The sequence below is a fragment of the Lithobates pipiens genome, unplaced genomic scaffold (assembly GCF_037356315.1).
Source record: "Lithobates pipiens isolate NorthernLeopardFrog02 unplaced genomic scaffold, aLitPip1_a1.2 Scaffold_30, whole genome shotgun sequence".
Lineage (NCBI taxonomy): Eukaryota > Metazoa > Chordata > Amphibia > Anura > Ranidae > Lithobates > Lithobates pipiens.
Genome location: NW_027507791.1, coordinates 129105785 through 129130534, shown reverse-complemented (window position 1 = coordinate 129130534; position 24750 = coordinate 129105785). Strand labels below are relative to the sequence as shown.

Below are 24750 nucleotides of genomic sequence, written 5' to 3'. Positions count from 1 at the left end.
ATTAGCTTTGTTGCCCTTCGCTCCATTTCCAGTACATCCTTCCTGAGGACTGGTGCCCAGAACTGGACAGCATACTCCAGGTGCGGCCGGACCAGAGTCTTGTAGAGTGAGAGAATTATCGCTTTTACCCCCTTTTAATGCATGCCAATATTTTGTTTGCTTTGTTGCATGCCAGTGCTTTTAGTACTGCTTTAAAAGATTTAGATCTCCCTTCCACCCATTCATATAGCTTCATGTCTGACTCCTAGTTATAATGCCTATATATCCTACTTCTGGGTGCATTTTATTTATATATTATATATAGTTTCACAGTATAAATGAACCCCTCTTATAGTAGCCATTATCTGCTCTTTTTGTACTATATAGGGCTAATTTTAGTTTTTTTAAATCCATTATGACAGGTGATACAAAAAAAAAGCATGCTGCTGCTTACTAAACATCTTAGGCCTGGTTCACATCTATGCATTTTTGATGCTTTTTGCAGAAACGTACTACAGCTCAATTAACATGGTTTCCTATGGGACACGTTCACATCTATGCTTTTTTCAGCCACTGAATATTTGTAAAGGGTCAAGGACATTTTTTCAATGCAAAACAGTGCTTTTTTTTGCTTTTAGGTTCAATGGACTTCAATGGAGAAGCCGCAGAAAAGCATTTAGTGTGTTTTTGCAGCAATTTCGGTTTTTTAATCTGCTCAACAACAAATTGGACAAAATGCAAATCACAGCAAAATCGTGTGTCCAAAAATCACTGTAGAAACTGATCACAAGCAAACTGCATAGGTGTGAACTGAGCCTTATACTGGCCATACACACATACATTTTTTGGACGAGAATATTCATAAGAAAAATTGTTGTACATTCGTTGAATGAAAGAATGTCGTTTGAAAATTTCACTTTTAACATTCAGTTAACTTTACTTTCTTAAAACGACATTGTTTCTGCATGGCCAGCATACATTACAGTTCTGTCTGAAAATTGTCAAAACAGTCTTTCATGTTTTTTATTTTCTTTAAATAAATTTGATCTCAGAGTCTGATGATATTTACCAGACTGAACCTCTTAGGGCCGGTTCACACTGCAGGCGAGGCGAGGCGACTCCAACTTGCCTCGCCGCGACCTGCAGCGGCCTCGGCGGCGACTTGCAAATGACTTCTGTATAGAAGTCAATGCAAGTCGCCCCGAGGTCGCCCAAAAGTAGTACAGGAACCTTTTTTCTGAGTCGGAGCGACTCCAGTCGCTCCTCTCAGAACGGTTCCATTGTACAGAACGGGGGCGACTTGCGAGAGCGAGGCGAGGCGAGTCGTGTCGCCTCGCATCGCCCGCTGTGTGAACCGGCTCTTAAGCCCCATACACACGATCAGAAATTCTGCCAGCAAAAGTCGGATGTGAGCTTTTGGTCAGAAATTCTGACCGTGTGTATGCTCCATCGGACTTTTGCTGGCAGAATTCCAGCCAGCAAAAGATTGAGAGCAGGTTCTCTATTTTTCGGTTGGAAAAAGTTCCAATTGTCTGTACAAATTCCGACATACAAAATTCCTACGCATGCTCGGAAACAATTCGACTTATGCTCGGAAGCATTGAACTTCATTTTCTCGGCTTGTCATAGTGTTGTACGTCACCGCATTTTTGACGGACAAAAGTTCAGAAAACTTTTATGTGACCGTGTGTATGCAAGCCAAGCTTGAGCGGAATTCCGTCGAAAAAAACATCCCAGTTTTTTTGACGGAAAATCCGCTCGTGTGTACGGGGCATAATAGTATATCTCTTCTGTCTGTTATTCTCAGAGTGGATTAGGATTTTGCTCCCTAATCTTATAGTTGGTTATTTACATTTACCACTGCATATTTTTAAGAAGAAATTGCTTTTTTTTTTTTTAACTTTACATATTAAATAGTACACCACACTTTTTTTAAGGTTATTATCCGATTAATCAAAACAATAAATCGTCCAACTAATTGATTATGAAAATAATCGTAAGTTGCAGCTCTAAGATGAACGCAAGTCTCACTGACTAACAGAGCGTCTGTTCGGATCCACCTGAAAAGCTGACCGGTAAAGCCAATCAGACTGCCTGTATGAAAGAGGCCTAAATCATGCAATACTGTCATTGTCGTCTGATATGCAAATTTCACTTTCATTTGAAAACCAAAAAGGTAAAAAAAGGTGAAACCCTGGTGGTCCTAGAAAGTAAGAATGACACATTTTATCCCTGTCCATTCATAGTTTCAAAAGGAACAGAAACTATGACAGGACCAATTACAGTGTCCTTTGTGCCGTGAGGTCACAACTCGCACTGTTTACACAATCACCTTGTAAGGGACATTGTAGCTGTTGAATCCAGTCCCCGCCACACTTCCAGGAAGCTCCTTGTACAAATAATCACTTGGCAAACGCGGGTAGACCTGCTCCACCCACTCCTGATATGTGACACTCCTAAGACCCCAGACAGACAGGTGTAGGATGAAGGGAATTATTGCCACAAAGAATTAGTGCGCCGACTGCCCGTCTACTAGAAGATCATATGTATTTATAACAAATCCATGAACACAGGGCAACCAAAGGGATCAGAATTAAAATGAGCTCAAATGTGAAGCAGAGCTCAGACAAAACCGGTAAATGCCCCCAATAAATACACTGTGAGCTCTTCTACCTCCAGAGGACTTGGGATTCTGCTCTATTGGTCTCGGGATTCATACCCTGCCACACTATTCACCTGAAGTTTAAAAGCACGAGAGCGCCACAAATGAATGCCAATCCAGGAAAGGTTTATTATTCTTGAAAAATCAGAACACAAGATGCCAGCTGACAACTGCACTATGGCCGTAATTGTTGCCGTGTGTCTGGTATAAGGTTGGGCATAGACTGTTAGATTTTCTACCTTTCAACAGGCTGGCTAAATGTAAAAAAACAAACAACAAACAAAACAAAAGATTCCCCCATTCACACAAGCAAAGTGGATGGAGGAATCCCCCTGCCGAGCCATTCTAGTCTTAGACCCCATGCACACGAGATGCTGTTAAGCGCGCGTTCAGAGGCAGTTGGACACTTTTTTCAACTGCCCCTGAACGCATGCAATGTTATCCTATGTGTCCATGTACATAGTCTCGTTTTTTCCCCGTTTTTCTGCAGTTGGGTTTAACCTCATTTTTCCAGAAGCAAAAAAATGGGTTCAGACACTTTGCTTTTCCACTTTTCAGACGCAAAATGCGGCACCCACATTTGCGTTCATAAGCGTTTTTTTAACCACTTGCCGACCAGCGCACGCCGATCTACGTCCTATTTTTGAAGAGGGATATCTCGGTAACGGCAGCAGCTGCTGCCACAACCGAGATATCCATCTCTTCAGGTGCCGGTCGGCTGTACAATAACGGTGGTCTCCATGGCGGATTCGCCGTGAGATCACCGCTATCGGCGGTGGGAGAGGTGCCACCCCCTCCCGCACCTTCCGCCGCTTACCGGATCCATCGGTAGCGGCGGAGGCGATGGGGTCCTTTCGTTAGCTAAGATGGCCCCCACTCATCTCTATACCATAGGAGGGCGGAAGCGACGTCAAAACGTCACTTCCGCCCATACCTCTTAAAGGTATATTTTTTTTAAATGTAATTTTTTTATTTTTATTTTTTTTGTTGCATTTTAGCCCAAATATGAGATCTGAGGACTTTTTGACCCCAGATCTCATACCTGTCATGCTTTTTTCTATTACAAGGGATGTTTACGGTACATTCCTTGTAATAGGAATAAAAGTGATCCATTTTTTTTTTTTTTAAACAGTGTAAAAATAAATAAAATCAATTAAAATAAATAATAAAAAAAAGTTTTTTAAAAACACCCCGTCACGACGAGCTTGCGCACAGAAGCGAGCGCATACGCGAGTAGCGCCCGCATATGAAAACGGTGGTCAAACCACACATGTGAGGTATCGCCGCGATCGGTAGAGCGAGAGCAATAATTCTAGCCCTAGAACTCCTCTGTAATGCAAAAAAAGTAACCTGTAGAATTTTTTAAATGTCACTTATGGAGATTTTTGAGGCTAAAAGTTTGACGTCATTCCACGAGCGGGCGCAATTTTGAAGCGTGACATGTTGGGTATCAATTTACTCGGCGTACCGTTATCTTTCACAATATAAAAAAAATTGGGCTAATTTTACTGTTGTCTTATTTTTTTATTCAAAAAAGTGAATTTTTTTCAAAAAAAGTGCGCTTGTAAGACCGCTGCGCAAATACGGTGTGAAAAAAAGTATTTCAATGACTGCCATTTTATTCTCTAGGGTGTTAGAAAAAAAAACAATATAAAATTTTTGAGGGTTCTAAGAAATTTTCTAGCAAAAAAAAACTGTTTTAGGCCGGGTTCACACCGCTGCGATGCGAGAACGCCGCGAATCCGCAGCGTTTTCCCGCATCGCACACACTGCCCTATGCGGACAGCTGGGAGTGTCAATGATATGTTAATGACACCCCCAGATCCGTCCGCATATCGCAGTGCGATCTGCCGACTCGCACAGGAATCGGATCGCATGGTGTGAACCCCCATGCGATCCGATTCTGTTGCGGACCAAAAAAAGGGTCCCGTGCGAGTTTGCTGCGAGTTTGCTGCGGGAGCGATGCGAATTCAGCCATACTATCTGTATGGCTGAACTCGCATCGCTACGGAGATCACCGCAAATCACATCCGGATCTCCCCCCGCAGCAGTGTGAACCCAGCCTTAAACATGTAAACACCAAGTCTGAAAAAGAGGCCTGGTCCTTAAGTGGTTAAAAGGAACCCAATTTTTTGGACCAGAAAACTCAGAAATATGATAGTAAACCATAAAAAAATACTAAAAAGATTGGTTTAAAATGTCGTAATTACTTTAGATAGTTCATAGAGCATATATACTCACTGATGCAATGCCATAAAAAAAAAAAAAGAGTTTTTTAGGTAACTTAGACAATGAGGAATGCCTCCACTTCTTTGCCCCAATCCTCCATCCAATTTCTAATCTAATCAGTGACTCCACCTAGTCTGACCAAAGCAGAGCAATGTCTTTTTCCACAAAGAAAAACCTGCATACCAATGTCTAGTCAGCCCCAACCCCCCCCCCCCCCCCCCACCATGTTTGTCAAATATCCAACGGACATTCGCTGTGCCATCAATGGATGGGTCCAATATCGACAAGCTCTGACTCTGGACCTGCTACGCAATTTGCGACGACGTTGCTGCCTTATCGAGAGCATTTCCTGACATATATTCAATATGGGATCTATTTACAAAAAAAAAAAAAAAACACAGAAAAAGAGGGAAAGTGTACAACTGCTCCCTCTGCTGCTGCTCACTCTGATCAAAATGGCAGAAATAGTTAATAATACATGCTTTCTGAGCTTGAGGAGGGTCTATATGATGTTATCTTTACAAATAGACATAGACACAAACGCGGTATGAAAATGTGGCATGAAAACACGGCAAAACATGCATTTTTAAGCGCAGGTTTCTGCTTTTTAAAACGTGCGTTCAGCAGAGTTTGCATCGGCGTCTCGTGTGCATGGGGCCTAATATTTGGACTCTCTGCTATCAGAATAAACCGGTCAGCGGCTGCAGTCGCTGATCAATGGAAGTTTTCCAGCATGATTGTTCAAGAGACACTGATCTCATGATCAGCTTCTGTCCAACACGGTGGTCACACACTGATGGAAATGAGTCCAACGCCTGAACTGGCAGAATTTCAAAATTCAAATTTCAGAATTTCAAACCAGCTGTACCCAGGTTAAAGCGGAGTTCCACCAACTTTTAGAACTTTGTCTTAAAAGGAAAGATCCACCACTCGTTTTTGGCAATCTTTTTTTTTTTTTTTAACTCCCCTTTACTGAAGTACTAAGGCTACTTTCACACCGGAGTGTTGGCGGTTGTTTTTGCAGAGGTTTTCGGCCACTATCAGGGCACTTTTAACCCCCGCTAGTGCACAAAAAAGGGTTACATTTATTTCAATGGGCAGGGTGGCTTTAGAAGCGGTGTATAGCACTCAGGCTTTCACACTGGAGTGAGAGGAGAGGCTCTTTACTGGCGCTATGCAAATGCTATTTTTAGCGCTATAGCGCCCGTTAAGTTCTTCAGGGTGAAAGCAGCCTAAATGTAATTCTGTTCCAGCCAGGCTGCGGCGCAGGACGTCATGTCCTCTTGTGTGGCAAGCCCCCACGCTGTCTTTTGGGACCCATGTGTGTCCCAGAAGACAAGCTGGCCATTCACGAAGTGCAGTAGGAAGCCGGGAGTGAAGCCGCAACGCTCCACTGCCGGTTTCCCTTAGTTAGAATGGCGGCACCTGCACACTATTCCATGAACAGATCGGTCTCGGGGGGGGGGGGCTAAAAAAAAGCTCCTGAAAAGCTCACAAAAGCCTATTCCCATTAAAATCAACAAATGCTTTCACACTGGGACATTGCGCTGGAAGGGCAGTTAAAAAAAAAACAACCCTCTCCATTGAAATGAATAGAAAGCTCTTCAAAAGTACAGTTAGAAGTGCCTCAGGGTGAAAGGGGCCTTAAGACCCCTTTCACACTGGGGCGTTTTTGCAGGTGCTACATCCCTAAAAATAGCGCCTGCAAAGCTCCCTGAAAGCCCCGAGGGTTTTCACACTGGAGCGGCGAGCTGGCAGGCCGGTAAAAAAAGTCCCGGGACAGTCGATTTTCCTTTGCACATCACTGGATTGAGAGGGGGCTCAGGTGAGTATTGGGGGGCACACACTGTGGGAACTGTGGGCACCCAGCCCTGACAGCTTACAGCTTCACGGCTGGCTGTGCACTGCACATGCGTGAGTTGTGTCCCAGAAGATTGCTGGCGGGGAGGGGCCGTCTAGGACGAGAGGAGTCGCCTGGTGGCCAAAGATAGTAAACAGGAAGTGGGACAGGAAGTCCCATGAAAAAAAGGGTACACAGCCCCCCCCCCTCCAAAAAAAATTACATGCCAAATGTGGCATGTCAGGACACGAAGAGTGCTTGAAGCGGAAATTCCACTTTTGGGTGGAACTCCGCTTTAATTAAATGGGTGACATAAATCGTCAATCCAAAGTGTATAGGGTCAGTCCACCCAAAACTGATATTTATTGATATACTGATTTACTGATTTACTGATTTATTACATTTCTTGTGGATTTCAGTGGCAAGACCTCCCGGACACAGTTTATGACTCTTACTCATCTCTTAGAATTTTGGATGTTCTAGGGGGTTGGGGGAGTGTAGGGTTTATAGAATTAGCAAACTTGTTTTTTTTAAAATGCAAGATTGGTGATAATGAACATAAAGCATAAGAAAACGCACACTGAGACCTGGGTCACATATGAGCCACATCCGTCGCACAGCAGGGGTCCGGTGCATGCTCGTTCACCATTTCAGGTCTAATTTCAGCCTGAATTTTGGGCTGAATTTGGACCTGAAACGGACCAAAAAAGGCAAACGTTTTTCCTGCAAAATGCACCGGCTCTATATAGAGAGCCAGTCACATTCTACTGCTATGCGAATTGGATGTGGAGAAAACCGCGTCCAATTCTCAATGGTGTGAACCCAGCCTGAGTGTCTGGATTTTGCTTTAAATCAGTGCCTCTCTAAGGTAAAAGACAACTAAAATGTTGCAGACAGCCCTCAGTTTTTAATCACTTTCAGCAGTTGATTTAATTACTTACGGAGTATGCAGCTCCCTTTATTGTTTAAAATGTTTCAGGGTGGCTCCTTTCTCTTGCAGCATCCTATGGAGTAACCATTGCATGCAGAGACTAGAGTTGTACATCAATACTAAATACAGCCCCATAACATGGGCAGGCAAGTCACTCCCTGACTCCACCCACTTCCTCCCTCTCTAAGCTAATCACTGGCTTGCGATTGTTGTCTCATTCCTGTGAAGACCAGAAGTTCAGGAAAGCTGCACAGAGAGCAGGAGCGAGCAGCATTCAAAGCTGTAAATTACAAGTGCTGCTGTAAGAATTTTAACAACTAGTTTATGGAGGAATGTTTATTTTATTGGGATCAATGTGTTAAGCTAAAAAAAACAGCAGAGGGTTTAAAATGACTTTTTAATTTGCCCTTGTAACATTAAATGTCATTTTTTAACCACTTAAAGACTGGAAGATTTTTTCCCCTTAATGACCAGACCATTATTTGCGATACGGTACTGCATCACTTTAACCGACAACTGCGCGTCGTGTAACGCTGTACCCAAACAAAATTAACGTCCTTTTTTTCCCCACAAATAGAGCTTACTTTTGGTGGTATTTGATCACCTCTGCGGTTTTTATTTTTTGCCATATCCCAAAAAAAAAACACGTTAAAAAAACAAAAATGTCTTCATCAGTTTAGGCCAATATGTATTCTTGTACATAATTTTGGTAAAAAAATAAAATAAATCGCAATAAGCATATATTGCTTGGTTTGTGCAAAAGTTATAGCGTCTACAAAATAGGGAATAAAAATGTTTTTTATTTTTAATTTTTTTATTGTTATTATTTATAAAAAAAAATTGGGGGGGGGGTTTAAGAGGGGATTGGGAGCTAAAGGGGCAGTATCCTTGCCTCCCCACTTAAGAGGAAATAAGGAGAAGAAGGGAGAGAGGAAAGGGGAGAGTTAAAGAAAATTTTTTGACTATACATTATTCACAAATGTGGCCATTCAAGAGGGGATGATAAAGGACAGATCCAATTTTTTTCTTGTTTTTGTATTTGTAAATGTGTATGTATTTTTCTTTTTTTGAATGTTTTGTATTCATGTATTAGAAATGATATGGAAGAGCTTGTATGTTTAGAATAATGTAATAAAAATAATTTAAAACAAAATAGATAATAGATTTACGGCATGTTTATTATCCTTTTTTACTAGTAACGGCGGTGATCAGCGAATTTTTAGGGGGACTGCGACATTGCAGCGGACAGATCCGACACTTTTTTGGGACCATTTATACAGTGATCAGTGCTATAAAACTGAATACTGTATAAATGTCACTGGCAGGGAAGGGTTTAACACTGGGGGCGATCAAGGGGTTAAATGTCTTCCCTGGGAGGGGTTTCTAACTGTGGGGGCAGTGTACTAACTGGAGGAGGAGAGAGATCGCTGTTCCTAATCCCTAAAGATGATCTCAGGCATGTTTGCAGCTCCACATGCCGGCCAGGAAGCTGACACTCCACAGAGCTAATCACAGGCAGGGAGACATTTCCCGATCCGCGCCTGCACAGATCGGCAAATGTCTCGCTACCTGTGATTAGCGCTGCAGAGTGTCAGTTTCCTGGCGGGCAAGTGGAGCTGCGAACATGCCTGAGATTATCTTTACTATTAAGTTGGAACAAACGATCTCTCTCTACTCCCCTGACAGAACAGGGATCTGTTTGTTTTTCATTGACAGATCCCTGTTCTGCCTCTCTGTGGAGCAATCACAGCTGCCGGCCACGCGCATCAGCTTAACCGTTTAATCGTTTATTAGCATTTTGTTTGGCTCCTAGCAGCTAAATAGTGTCATCATATGTGTCCATGCACACTACTTTAGGCTTTTAGTGTTTTTGAGCTTCAGCGTCAATGTGCTTGCATCAATCAACGCGTTAAGTGCAAAAGTGAGGTCCATCATTTTAGGGGCAAGTACACCCATTCCAGGGGTGGTGTGCAGGATTAGTGGATGGTGGTTTCACTGCTCTACTCTCAAGTATTATAACATACACGGGAGTTTGCGGAATACTGGAAATGTTTAATGTTTGACACGCGTTTTTGCACTTTTCATCAAATGCACTTTATTATATGAACTTTATATATGCAGGATTGAAAGTATTTTATTATAAACACGTTGATTGATAAACTTTATCATGAGACTATGATGCACGATTGAAAGTATTATTTATATTGCTTTTTGTTTCCAGCAGGTGGATTATATTGGTTTATGGTTTTGTATTGCTTAAAGTGGAAAGTTGTGGTGCTGCACTAGATTGCACTTTGTTTTTAATTGATGCGATCATTGAGGTTGATTTACTAAAAATTTGCTAAATCTGGTGCAGCTTTTAATAGAAACCAACCAGCCTCCAGGTTTCATTGTCAAAGCTTAATTGAACAAGCTGACGTTAGAAACGGATTGGCTACGTTGCACAGCCAAACCGGATTTTGCCCTCTCCAGTTTTAGTAAATTTACCCCACTGAATGCTAGTGGCTCCTGTGGCGATTTTGCAATTTTTTGCATTTTTTTTCATTAAAAACTACAAACCTCCAAGAAAGACTTCTATATGTAAAACAGAAATTTCAGAAGTCCCCGGGAAGATCTTAAACTTTCTCCCAGAAAGTCTACACTTGAGTTATGAGGTCAGTGGCTGAGTATGCATTTTGGAGGGCTATTTATCAAACCAAACATGCCTGTCTATGAAAGTTATGGAGGAGTGGGACCAGGCGTGGACATAACTCACAGGTTAAGAATGTAAAAATCAACAGGATATCAACAAGTAAAAATCCACCACCAAACAAGTCATTGCATACATTTCACCCCAGGCATGTACTTGCACTATGAAAAATTAACCATTTTGTGAAGACCATACAGCCATGGCTGGTTATACATGGCCCAATACAAAGCTGGGGATCACCAGAGAATCAGAGTTTGTAGATGAGCACTTCTGATCTTTTATGGCAGGAGTTCCATTAAAACTACTATACATGTGAAAAACACAGTGTGGGGTTTCCCTCCTCCAGGTCCATACCAGGCCCTTCAGGTCTAGTATGGACTCAGAGGGGACCCCACCCACATTTTAAAAAAAAAATAGCGTGGGGTCCCCCCAAAATCCATACCAGACCCTTATCCGAGCATGCTGCCGGTAGGTCAGGAAAGGGAGGGAACTAGAGAGCGCCCCCCTCCCCAAACCATACCAGGCCGCATGGCCTCAACATGGGGGGGGTGGGTGCTTAGGACTAGGGGGGCTCTTGGCCCCCCACCCCAAAGCATCTTGCCCCCATGTTGATGAGGACAAGGGCCTCTTCCCGACAATCCTGGCCGGTGGTTGTCGGGGTCTGCGGGGGGTTTATCTGAATCCTCCACCTGCAGATCCTACCCCCCCTAGATACCACCCCCCCATGTTAAGGGCATGCGGTCTGGTATGGTTCAGGAGGGGGGGGTGCTCGCCCGTCCCCTCCCTTTCCTGACCTACCAGGCGGCAAGGGTCTGGTATGGACCTGGGTGAGGGACCCCACAGCGTTTTTTTGGTATTTTTTCTTTTTCATTTTGCTTTCAGCAGGGAAGCCCGGTGACAGCTGATGACTCATCGACTGGTAAGGACCTGGCGGACGCTTAGCAGCCAGCTATATACAGTATTAAAATAAAAACCGCAAAACACATAAATAAAAAACATAACACTGGTGCAGTTCCATTGAAGTCTAATACCTGCAAATCGAAGGAAAAAGGTCCCCGACCCTTTCCAAAAATGCACCAGCCTCAAAACGCATATATGTGAACTTGTACCATAAGAAAACAAGTTAAATGGACTGTAGTGCGTTTCTGCAAACTGCAAAAGGCACTAAAAATGCATAGGTGTGAATCTAGGGTAAAGAGCCTGTGCAGATTAGGAAACTGAGGGTAATTAAGACCAGCTCTGATATGGATTATAGAAGTAACCCAAAACTCACGTCTATGCTATGAAGCGATCATGCATGTAATAGCTTCCCACACAGGGCTCTACCCCCGCAACCATTTGGCTGTCGACCGGGAGACTACCCTGCCCAAAGCTAGATGTAAAACAAAGGGGACAGTGAACAATGTGGAGGTCAATATAGCAATGCTCATACCTGGAAAATGAGCTTAAAGTTAAGGCAGATGTGATGGTAAACTGATGGCCTGCAGGGTGGGCCCAGGCTTATGGGGAACTGAGTCTAGCTCCTCATCAGGTCCTTCTTTCTTTTGATTGACAGTAGTGGGAAGTGGAATAGCAGTTATGGATCCGCCCATTGCCATGTGCTGTCAATTAAAAGGGAGACGGACCCGATGGGGAACCTAAAACAGAACTAAATCCTCCTATGATTTTCAGTCAAGGAAGATGCCATCCTGGCCTGTTTGATCTTCAATTTCCATGGTGCTGCACATGTGATCATAGATGACACTAGTCATTTGATGGTTTGAAAGTTTGGTTGAGAGCACAACCAATGTTACAGTTCTTTGAAACCGTTAAATTGATGGGTTAAAGAGGAAGTAAAGGAAAAAAAAAAAAAAAAAACACACCCTGCAAGGCAAAGGCATGTGATTCGCCAGAGCCGCGATGACGTCACTCCCACGCATGCGCACCGGAGCCAACACCCGTGGAATATCGGTGCGATCTGCGGCCTGCCCAGTGCGCCTGCATGCCGCTGTCTACGGCGCATGCGCCGTAGACAGTGGTGGCTGTCTTCAGGTAAATATCTCCTAAACCGTATAGGTTTAGGAGATATTTCTTGGACCTACAGGTAAGCCTTAATCTAGGCTTACCTGTAGGTCAAAGTGGTTTGTAAGGGTTTACAACCACTTAAAGGTCTGCTCTGCCAACCACAAACCCCCTTGGTCATGCTCCTGCCTGTGCAGAGGCTAGGGAAGGAGCACACTGAGAACACAGTGCAGCCTCTGACAGGTTGACATGTTTTACAGGTACATGGAGGTGGCACAGGCACCAAAGTGTGTGACACCTTTCATGAAAAATCCCCCCCCCCCCAGCAGTGGCGGATGGTGCAAATAATTTTTTTTTTGGGGGGGGGGGCTGCGGGGAAGCAAACCGTATGCCTGCCACACACCCCCCTGCCAGGTCTGTCAGTCAGTAGCGCTTACCCCTTCCTCCGCTTGGGGGCAACAGCTTCCCCTGCTCGGTAGCCTCCCGTTCTCCTGCTGCCTACCGTTCTCTGGGTCATCACGGCAGCAGCGGCTTCTGTATCCTTCCTTCCTCCCCGGGCTGGCAATCGGGAGTCTTCTCTTTTGGGCCAATGGGAAAACGTCTTACACCTGCTTCTGATTGGCCAGATTGAGGATCGGTGTTTCAACACCTGGGTGGGATTGGAGCACATCTTCTGCGACACAAGCCCACCCGATTTTGAAACCTATTAGAGCCCCTGTCTCTAATCAGCTCCGTCAAAAAAAAACAAAAAAAACCCTGCTGCTGTAATTCATGCACCCGGTACCCTTCATGTAATTCATGCACCCGGTACCCTTCATGTAATTCATGCACCCGGTACCTTCCATGTAATTCATGCACCCGGTACCCTTCCATGTATTTCATGCACCCGGTACCCTTCCATGTATTTCATGCACCCGGTACCCAGAAAGGGGTGCCCCTAATGGACAGGCAGCCACTGCCCCCCAGTATTTTGTTACTACATGGGTTTACAGTGAATATTACATTTGCAACTGGCATCAAAGCAAGATGCCAGAGGGTGGGCTGTACCTCACCAAAACACTGGCTGCAAATCATATGCCACCATTTGTTCACCTAACCAGTTAGCACTTTATCGCTTCACCTGCATTGTAGAACATATAATCTGCACCCAGTATTCCCCACTCTGCATTCTAGAACTCTTAGGACAATGATCATTTCTTTTATCAACCAATCAGAAATCATTTTCTGTAGTCAGAACAGAAATGGGTCATTCAAACCCCCCCCCCCCCCCAAGTGATGATGCAGGCTGGTGTCTGATGTGTAGTGGTGATGCACTACCTTGTTACAAAGCAAGGCACTGTTTACCTTTATTAACTTTATTGAAATGTCACAAAATGACATTTCTTTTCTATGTGACTGATAGTGACAATGACATGCTGCATTTAGTGTACCCTAATGTTCTATCTGCAGATCCACACAGATCAGCTGAACTGGTGTGAATGAGCTCCCAAAGACGATGGTATATTTATATAAAAAGACCCAAATTACAATTGTATACATGTTCTGATGAGAACTGCGCAGTTATCTTTTATGAATCACGTATATTTTATCTTCACTGCCGTCACAGAAGAGTCATCCCAGTTCCTGCAATAAACCTGCATTTCATCCCAGTGATGATCCCAGTATTGTGCACACAGCACCCCACTGATCAAGTTATTCTAGGCATCCCAGCCAGCGCAGACAAGGAACAGACAGACGATGAATGCCGGGCACAGCGAGCACCAGTACCAGGAATGTGGGGTCGGGGGCAGGGAGGATTGGAGGACGTTTAGGGCCACAGCTTACAATAATCACAGCTTGTTCCTGAATACCAGGGCCACAAATGTAAACGCACCTTCTTCTCCTGATGTGCTAACCCCATAAAGACGCACATCACCTTGTGAGATGTAAAGGACGCTGGATACAAAGTCAGCTTTGTCCTTAGATAATGGAAGGCCTCATTCCCATGGGCAGCTAGTATAAACAGGAGATTGAGCTGTGATTTTACCTCCCCCCTAAAAGATAACATGAAGGGTCTTAGACATGGCACGCAAAAATTAGACCCAACGTCAGGTTTGGTAAAAAAGTACGGCTGCCAAACATGAGGCATTCAAGTGAATGGGACTGCTTCACAATAACAAGCCAAGCTCCTGTCAAAATATAAAATTATATTATATATATATATATATATATATATATATATATATACACACACATACACACACACATATACATATATACACACACACACACATATATACACACACACACACAGAAGCATTCAGGAGGTGGCCGCATTGCCCTCTGAAAAGCCATCTTCAGCAGATCGCTTTACAGTGGAGCGGTAGAGACTGTTGTGGGTGTGAACAAGCCCTAAAGCTGCATATATTTCAGTGACACTTCATCACCACTGCATCCTGGAAACCTGCACAGAAAAACAAAACATAAAACCAACAACATATGACATTTAGTATCCACTTTTGCTAAATCCTGATGGGATTTTCTACCACAGCTAATCTGTGTAATCTACACTGACCGATTTATAAGAAGGGCTCATTATTTGTTTTCATAACCCTTGCTAGGCCCGTTTGTCATAAGGGAAGCTCAAATCCCACCGATCACTGAAAATATCAGACTATACTATATGCTGCCATTCACCATCCCTGATCTGTGTACAGTATTCAGTTATAAATGTGACTTTGCCATATTACTGCAGACACAATATAATACAGTAAGGACACACTATGTATGAAAATGTCTAGACCTGAAGCTCTCATTTCAGCAGGGAACACGAGCTGTGACCATTGCAAAGCTATATGTCTGACATAGCGATGGGTGTGTTAAACCTCTACAGAGAGACTGCTGCTTACACAAAGGGACATCTCTGGCAGTGAACAGGTATTTCTACACTAGATGTGGTTGCATGCCAAAGAAAATAAACTGTAACGCCAGGTTCACACTGGTACGACACAACAGTTGTACAACTCTGGATCCGACTTTGCCCTACGACTTGAAGTCTGACATCCGTCCACTTTAAAGTGAATGAAAAGGCTCGTTTTATTTATTTATTTATTTATTTTTTTTAAATACTGTGCAGCTTGCTTTGCACAGAATGGCCCTGATCGTCCATTTCTCTGGGGTCCCTCGGTGGCTCTCGCGGCTCCTCCCCACATCAGATAACCCCCTAGGAGAAGCACTCTTGGGGGGTTACCTTGCGGGCATGCTCCCGAGTCCAGCATTTGCGTCCATAGGTACGAATGCCGGACTCTGCCACGCCACCCGGCGCTCGTTTCATTGGAGTTGATGGACAGCAGCAGGAGCCAATGGCTGCGCTGCTATCAATCTATCCAATCAAAAGCCGGGACACCGTGGAGAGAGGGACAGTGTGTCCACGCCAAGGAAAATATGTGGCTCAGGTAAGTAAAATGGAGGGGGGCTAGGGGGCCGGTCACTGCCAGGTGTTTTTTCACCTTAATGCATAGTTGCATTAAGGTGAAAAAACATGACAGTTTACAACCCCTTTAACCCCCAACAATATTGGTTATTGTGTTTGGTATGAATCTTTAGGGGGAACTCCACAGCAAAAAAATCCATACCAGACCTGATCCGAGCACGTCAGCAGGTCAGGAAAGGGGATGGGGATGAGTGAGCCACCCCCCGAACCATACCAGGCCGCATGCCCTCAACATGGGGGGGGGGGTGGGTGCTTTAGGGGCAGGGGGGCCTTGCACCATCTCTTCCAATTACTTCCCCCCTCTCCGACTCTTCTGCTTCCTCCGCTGAGGTCTTCTGCCTCTGCCGGGTCTTCTCCGCTAGCCCTCCGATTCTTCTCCCTCTGTCCGCTGTCTTCTCGCTCTTTTGCCTGCTCCCTTTGTTCTTCTGATGTCGACTCAACCCTCTCGCCCACTCTAATGCTGGGTGCCACTACTTATATTGGCATGGGACGGGGTCACCAGGTAACATCACTCGGAGGCATCGCCCCCCCTATGATATCACCGCATGGGGCATGATGGGGTGGTGATGTCATAAGGGGCTGTCAAACCCCTCTACCCTTTAAGGTCATGTCAAACAAATGATTTTAGTTATTTTATTTGCCACCTTTTTTTTTTTTTTTTTTTTTTTTAACCAATTTCTTACAAAAAGGAAAATAGTTATTTTTAACTAGAACCTCCAACTTCCCAATTTTACATCGATTTGTACCTCAGTCCCTTAGTGACGGAGTATGTGTAACATTTCATGACGCCGACAATCGCTCGGTATTTACATCTATAGCGTAGCTACAAATGACTGAAGGAGAGGGGTTTGCAGTAGCAAAACACAAATACAATGTAGCACACAAGTTTAACTTGTAGCTGCATAAAGGCCCATTCACACCTTACAGCACAAATACACCTTACTACAACGCATTGAAAATGTGTGCGCATTGATGTGCATTCAACAAGTGTTTTCATGTACATTGGCATGCATTAAATGTCATCCTTTCTGAAGTGACAGGTCCCCAGAAGGGTCAAAATACTAACATCGTCTTTACTTTCAGTTGCATGGTATTGCGCTTACATGCGTTCATGTGTGCTATGCTAAAAAAGCAGACACAGGCAATGCACATCTACACAACACTATTGTGTAAACACAACACATAGTAAACCATGGTTTTCTTTGCATTCTTGCAGTGACCAGAGTTGATCCGGTGCAGCAAAAAAATAAAAAAAATAAAAAATGCAGGTCACTGGTATGAGCGGCCCTAAAAAGGATTTCTTCTAGTGACAAATCGCCAGCAATTATAGCAATCCTGTCACTAGCTATGAATCACCACTAATCGCTGGTCGGAGTGAATCGCTGCTACAAAATCGCCCGTCTGGCGCTGCGCTTTCTGATAATGGACAGAGAGACTAAATTAAAAAAAAACTGCCCAAGCCCTCTGCAGCGATCCAATGGAAAAAACAAAAAATGCCATTTATTTATTCCGATCACATTTTTCTATTCAGTAGCATTAGCTGAGAATACATCAGAGCAGAATTACTTCTTAGAGTCAGCTCTGAACGGTACAAACCTGGCTGCATAGTGTAAAGCCTCTAAGGGTTAATAAGTGATAAATGGGAAAACAGCATCTGCAGATTTTGCTTCTGCAGCAGTCTGCAAATGCCAACTTCACAAAATGGGTCAGTGTTGTTGTGCCAGGCTGCCAAGAACAAGTCCTTCCACCCCCATCCCAGTCCATCTTCATATCAGGACCAGGCAGGAGGAGACACCATGTACACCTGTTCCCGCGCTCTAAGCCAACGCACAACTGCTAAATGTCACACAGGTGGACGCCATTCTATAGTGAAAAACAACAATCACACCAACCCTGGCTGTGACACCGCAGGGACCTTCCACCCTGACCAGTGCCCCTCTGCCTGCCCCCAGAAGGCAGCTTGTATCAGATGGAAGGAAATGTATTACAAGGTATGAAGTACTCACAGCAATCCTAGCATGGTAAAGCCGTTACACACTAGTGATATATAAAGTTCACTCTAATACTCATAGAAGTCATTACCTGATGTTGTCTAAGGACAGGAAGCCAGAGGGAAGGAAGCCCCAGGAATAGATCCTCCGATCATACAAATCTCCTAGACACTGCAGTGTGGATCCACACTTCTCCCATGGAATGAAGCAATGATCCCCTATGGGACTTTCAGGAAGTCCTTAGCAGTGCTAGACACAGACGGTTTGCAGAGTGCTGGCTGGGCGTAGCGGTAACTCCCTCCAGGCGGAGAATTACAGGAGATCCTGTGCAAAGACAGCTCACACTCACTCTACACAAGCAACACTGGACTGTCATGTCAAACATTCTTCCCCAATGCCCACCATCCCAAAAACATTCAAACACCGGCCAGTTTACAGCAAATGCAGCTGATTGCATACACAGAAAAAATTAACATATTGCAATCAGCCTAGCTTACAACACTGCAGCGTTTTCATGTATTTTTTTTGTTTTGTTTTTAGAGTATAGCATGCTCCATTTTTTACTAGTGAATGCACCACAAACACTACTCAGACCCCCCCCCCCCCCAAAAAAATAAAAATAAAAATATAGCAAGCACATAAACCACACAACATATAGACAGCACGTAAACCACACAAATTATAGACAGCACATAAACCACACAACATATAGACAGCACGTAAACCACACAACATATAGCAAGCACGTAAACCACACAACATATAGCAAGCACGTAAACCACACAACATATAGCAAGCATATAAACCACACAACATATGGCTAGCAAGCAAGCATATAAACCACACAACATATAGCAAGCATATAAACCACATACTGAACGCAAAGACAGCAGTGTAATCAAACCCTTACACCTTACGCCGCGTACACACGTCCAGCCTTTTCGGTAGACTAGGTCTGACGGTCTTCCCAACGGACTTTCGGCGGAGTTCCCATGAACTTTCCAATCGAACGGACTAAGTCTGTTCGAAAGTCCATTCTTTTTGAATGTGATGACGTAAGGCGGGACTAAAAAAGGAAGTTCAACAGCCAGTAGCCAATAGCTGCCCTTGCGTCGTATTTGGTCCGTCGGACCAGCATACAGACAAATGTTTTTCACGATAGGAATTGATTCTGTCAGATAGATTTAAAACATGTTCTATTTCTAGGTCCGTCAGATTTTTTTAAATGAAAAACGATTGGATTAGCCCACACACAATCAGACTGATTCAGTCTAACCTAGTCTGCTGGAAAGTTTGGTCGTTTGTACGCGGCATCAGGCTACATTAACACAACCAGTAAAATTTTACTGGATGCTCCTGCGTCATGATTTTTAAAATACTTGTATATAAATGGGTTTAATTCTTTATAGACATGTATTTGTACATACCGTACCTTGTTTTTAGGATCATTTATTTTTCTACTTCATTTAAACTTAAATTTAGACCCTTTTCACACTGAGGCGCTTTACAGGCATTACAAGCACTAAAAATCGCACCTATAAAGAGCCGCTCCCGTCTCTCCAGTGTAAAAGTCCCGAGTGCTTTCACGGTGGAGCGGTGCGCTGGCAGGACCCGCAAGCGGCTGAATAGCGCAGCAAAATTGGCAGTAAAGCGCTACTAAAAATAGCGCTGCTTTACCACCGACGCACCCACTGCCCGAGTGTGAAAGTAGCCTAACGTGCTTACAAACGCATATGCATGCGTTTATACATGTAAGCGCACAAAGCACATGTTCTTCGGATGCAGATTTTTGGATTCTAAATACGAAAACATACCCGTGTGAATGGAGAGGTGAATGAAATGAATAACCAAAAACAATGCAGCTGCATTCAGATGACTAATTCAAAAACACTTGTATATGTGTTTGTTACGTTTTTATGAATGAAGCCTTACCCCAGGTTCACACTGACATGTGGGAATGAAATCATGCGTGTTCAGCTGAACTCGCACAATTTCATTCCTGCATGTCAGTCCGGACTTCGGGGGTGATTTCAGAAACGTGTGCGAGTTTCTGCACAGATGTCAATAGAAATCGCATACCAGAAATTGCCAAAAACTGTAGAGAAACTACTTTTGGGATTCGATGCAGCGCTGCAAATGGGCGGCACACAGATTCGGCCGCTGCCATTGCCACTGATTTTTTAATGCGATTTGACATGTTAAATCGCATGCCAAATCGCATCAATGTGAGCCAGGGCTTAAAGTGATATTAAAGTCTTGTCTTTTTTTGTTTGTTTTTTAACAAAACATGTTATACTTATCTGCTCTGTGCAGTGGTTTTGCACAGGGCAGCCCAGATCCTCCTCTTCTCAGGTCCCACGCCGATGCTCCTGGCTCCTGCCTCCTGCCGGGTGCCCCCACAGCAAGCAGCTTGGTGTGGGGGCACCCAGGCAGGTGCACTTTCGACCTGCGGTTGTGTGTTCATTCACACATGGAGCCGCATCTCAGCCTGTCCCCTCCGTCTCCTGATTGGCTCAATGGCTGTGATTGACAGAAGTCAATGGCTACCGCTGCTGCTAAAAACCGATCAGGTGTGCAATTAAGAGTGGACTCAGGTAAGTATTGGGGGGCTGCTGCACACAAAGTTTTTTACCTTCATGCATTTTTAAAAAACCTTGTTGCCTTTACTACCACTGTAAGCAAGCCATAGATGCAATTTTCATTCCTGCAACCCATCAACACAGTCAGTGCGGGGAGCCTTCCCTGGTGGCAGAACACGATTACTGCTAGCAACTATCGCCACTAGCAGTAATCGCATGCAAAAAAAATAAAAAATCAGACAGGTTGGTTGTACTGAAGTCTATCAATGAGTGGACTTTAGTACAACCAGCCTGCTCATAGATGGACCAAACCTCTGCTGCACTCTGCTAAACTAGCTGAGATTTGAGCCATCTATGGTGGGCTATTAATTAAAGGTGTAAAATATAAATATATATATATATATATATATATACACACACACACACACACACACACACACACACACACACACAAAAAAAACACATGTTATACTTACCTGCAAACAGCAGCCTTGTTCCTCTTGTTCTTAAGTCCCCAATCGGTGATCCTGGCTCCTGCCCCTAGCTATGGGGGCACTCCTGCATGCTCACTCCTGAGCCGCCTCTGTGCACACACAGACACAAACCATGCAGCTCAGCCCTTTCCCCTGCTTCACTGGCTGTGCTTGATGGCTCCCCCTGCTGTGTCTTTTAGGAGGCAGAGTCCTGGGAGAGCAGCTTCTCATGAACATTGTGTGGTTGGGATTGGGCTCAGGGAAGTATAAGGCTAGGTTCACACTGCTGCGAATTGGATGTGGCTTTCCCTGCATTCAATTCACATAGCAGGAGATGGTGATCGGCTGTCTATGGAGCCGGTTCACACATCTCTGCAGCGGCTCCGATGAGAATTGCACAGGAGTCCTGTGTGTCTTTTGGTCGATTTCAGGTCCAAATTAAGCCAAAAGTTTGGGCTGAAATCGGACCCGAAACGGTGAATGGGAATGGGCTGGAGCGTGCTGCGGTGTGAACCCAGCCTTAGGGGGGCTATGGTGGGAGCTGCATACTGAAGGTTTTTTCATGCATAAGGGTAAAAAACCCTCAGACATTACAATGACATTAACCTGGCCATAGATGAATCAGTTTTTTTCCCAATCAGCCAGAGGCCACCTTGACGATTCAATCCTCCTGGCTGCAGTATTATATTCTCATAGCGGGGACCCCTCCACTGTCAGAATACACAGATAAGCACTGATCGAAAAATAATTTACCAACAGCCCTGTTCAAGAGGAGTCCATCATTATATCTACTATTGATTGTCCCAAAAAGTCCCTGCTGAACTTCGATCCATCTATGGCCAGCTTTACTTAGACCATGTAGGTCAGGGATCCTCAAACTACGGCCCTCCAGCTGTTGCGGAACTACACATCCCATGAGGCATTGTAAAACTCTGACATTCACAGACATGACTAGGCATGATGGGAATTGTAGTTCCTGAACAACTGGAGGGCCGTAGTTTGAAGACCCCTGATGTAGGTGCTCACGTCTGCTTCCATTTTCATGGGTTTAACTTGTTTTTCAGTGCGCATTTCCACATTCATGTTGGTCAATTAAAAACATTTAGGCTGGTTGCCAGAGGCTGAAAATGCATGCAGAATACATCATGCATGCACTTTCACATGTTATTATTGACTTCTATGGGCCGCAAAATGCATATAGGCATGCAAAGATTTTTAATAATTTTCAAAAATGTGCTGCGGCACCCGGATGTGAACAGGCTCGCTCTTCTATACTGCCATTGAGGGCACATGTTTCTGCATGTAACGTTTCACACCTACCCATGCCAGCTATTGTAAATTGTTTAGTAGCTGAATTGTGATGCAGCACATTCATATTATTCTATTGGGCATCACAGCAAATGAAAATGCACAGAAAATGGGCATGCCTCACTTTTCAAACAGCAGATCTCATTGGATAACATTGTTTCTAATGACATGTGCGGTTTCGCTTTACAAACATTAAAAACACAAAAAGGTGTTAAAGGGGCCTAAGGCCACCACAAAGACATGTGGCATTGTTGGATCCAATAAGGCCACTTTCACCCTGAGGCGCTTTACAGGCGCTAAGCAGTAAAAAAATAGCGCCTGCAAAGCGCCTCGCCTGTCACTCCAGTGCGGAAGCCTGAGTGCGCTTACACACTGGAGCAGTGCGCTTACGGGATGTAAAAAAAAAAAACTCATGCAGGACGCATCTTTGCAGCACTTTAGGAGCGGTGTATACATTGCTCCTAAGGTGCCCCTGCCCATGCAGCGATTTGAACTCTTTTTCGGCCGCTAGCAGGGGTGAAAAGCGCAGATAAGACGACGGTAAAGCGCCGTTAAAAATAGCCAGCTTTACCGCCGATGCCCCCTCTCCCCAGTGTGAAAGTGCCCTCAATAATAAAGGTAGCCCACGGTATGATCCTCTCTCCACACTGAAAGCCACGAATATTACTGTGAGCAGGATCCTATTCTTCTCAGTAGGCTGAGATTACCTGTACCCACAAGGGTTAATAGTTCTCATTCCACTTCAAGGCAGGAATCCTGATAGTATTTAACTTTCGGGCCCCTGATAATTATTAACTGGGCCCCAGCCAGAGGTCAGAGATATAAAGGAAGAAAGAGCAAGTTCAGCTCAATCACACTGTGACCCCCAGGAGTCATTGTGAAACTTCATAAACATTTTCAGCCGCTCACCGCTCATTGTTTTGCTAATTGGAACGAGAAAAAACATTTTGCTAAAATGGCTTAAAGGGATATGGTATTGTACAGAGCGGTCCCTTAGGTCCGCTTTTGGGGTTCCCACCACTACTCTCCCCTCCTCCACACCAGAAAGCCATGTGCTGAGGGGGCACGCGTGTGGGCAGGCTCCTGAGCTGGGCTGCATGAGTGGCACCAGTAAGCCCCACCCCTCCTCACAGGATTTGACTGAAGGCAGCAAGAGCCAATGGTTTCTACTGCTCTCAGTGTGTCCTGTGACAGCAGGAAGAGAAAGCAGAATTTCTGCAGATGGGACAGCGCTGGACCGGTGGAAGAGTCAGGTAAGTGTTTAGGGAGGTGGCACAACAAGTAGTGGGATTTTTTTTTTTTTACCTTAATGCAGGCAACGCATTAGAATAGAACATTTTTAGACTTTAGAACCACTTTAACTTTTATTAAATATGGTAGAAAAAGAATGTGTATATGAAAGCCTCCTTCAAGACTTGATATTAACAAAAAAAAAAAAAAAAAGAAGAGTAATGGCATGAAAAAGTACACACATTGCGGTATGTGTACAGCTCTGAGCTAAATGCCACCCTTAAAGGGGGCGGAAAACCCACAACGCTAACTGCCTGCTTTTACCACCCCCTAGCCACCCATGTGAATAAGCCCATAGAGTTCTAGCAAGCAAAATCACTTCTTTCAGAATAAATGATTTAACAACCTTCCTTTGTTTGCCCTCATTTAAGATAATAGCGTATTCATGAAGTTGATATCTGTATGCTTGTGCTCACCCCACACCCCCTACACCGCACAAAGCTCTGCATTATGGGACTAAGGGGGGGGGGGGGGGGTCACACATTCAACCTGGCCATACAGGGCTCTAAATTCAAATTGTGGGCAGCCCTGCTGGCACCACATGGCTTGACTTAGTGGTTAGCACACCTGACTAGCACTAGGGTTGTGGGTTTTAATCCCAACCATGCCACTACCTGCACATAGGTTGCATGTTCTCCCCGTGCCTACATGTGTTTCCTCCAGGAACTCCGGTTTCCTCCCACACTCCAAAGACATGATGGACGGTTAATTGGCTCCTGTCTAAATTAGCCCTAGTATGTGTATGTATGAATGTAACCTTAGATTTGAAGCTCCTTGAGTGCAGGAACTGATGTGAATGTACAATGTACAATGTATATGTAACGTGCTGCATATACCGATGGCACTATTAAAGAGGGGTCGAACGATTATCAGTGAGGTCGATATTAACATTTTTTTGAAGCATCGGTAACAAACTTACCAATATTGCTTCAAGGGGTTGTACCAGAGTAATGCTCGGCTGTTATTACAAGCAGCAGGAGGGGACAATCCCCCCCTCCCCCCCCCCCCCCCCACTTGTCCGCCCGGGTCTCCCATCCCTCCGGGAGGCCCAAGTGACCAGCCAGCACGCTGTCTGCTGGTAGAAGACCCGAACAAAGCAGATCGGCTTTGTTTGGGTCTCAGATCTAGAAACCTGGAAGTGATGTCATGACATCACTTCCGGAATACTGGCAACCTAAAGGCGCCTGTTTAAAAAAAATAGAAGTTTTCAAAAACACAGATCTTGATGTTTTGAATACTTTCAAGTGCAGCGGAGGGGTTTGAGGTCTTATAGACCCCAGATCCCTCCATAAAGAGTACCTGTGCT

General features: G+C 44.5%; 1 protein-coding gene across 8 annotated transcripts in view; it reads right to left on the bottom strand.

Moving 5' to 3' along the window:
- Nucleotides 1-24750, bottom strand: part of PLEKHG3 (pleckstrin homology and RhoGEF domain containing G3) — a 246119-nt gene that overhangs the window by 90663 nt on the left and 130706 nt on the right. The window contains exon 1 of one of the 8 annotated variants that reach the window (XM_077464855.1): nt 17886-18052. The exons of the other annotated variants lie outside the window; for them this stretch is intronic. The gene's annotated coding sequence lies outside the window, so the exon portion shown is untranslated. Of the gene's footprint in view, nt 1-17885; nt 18053-24750 lie in introns of those variants that run through there. 8 annotated transcript variants of the gene reach the window in all.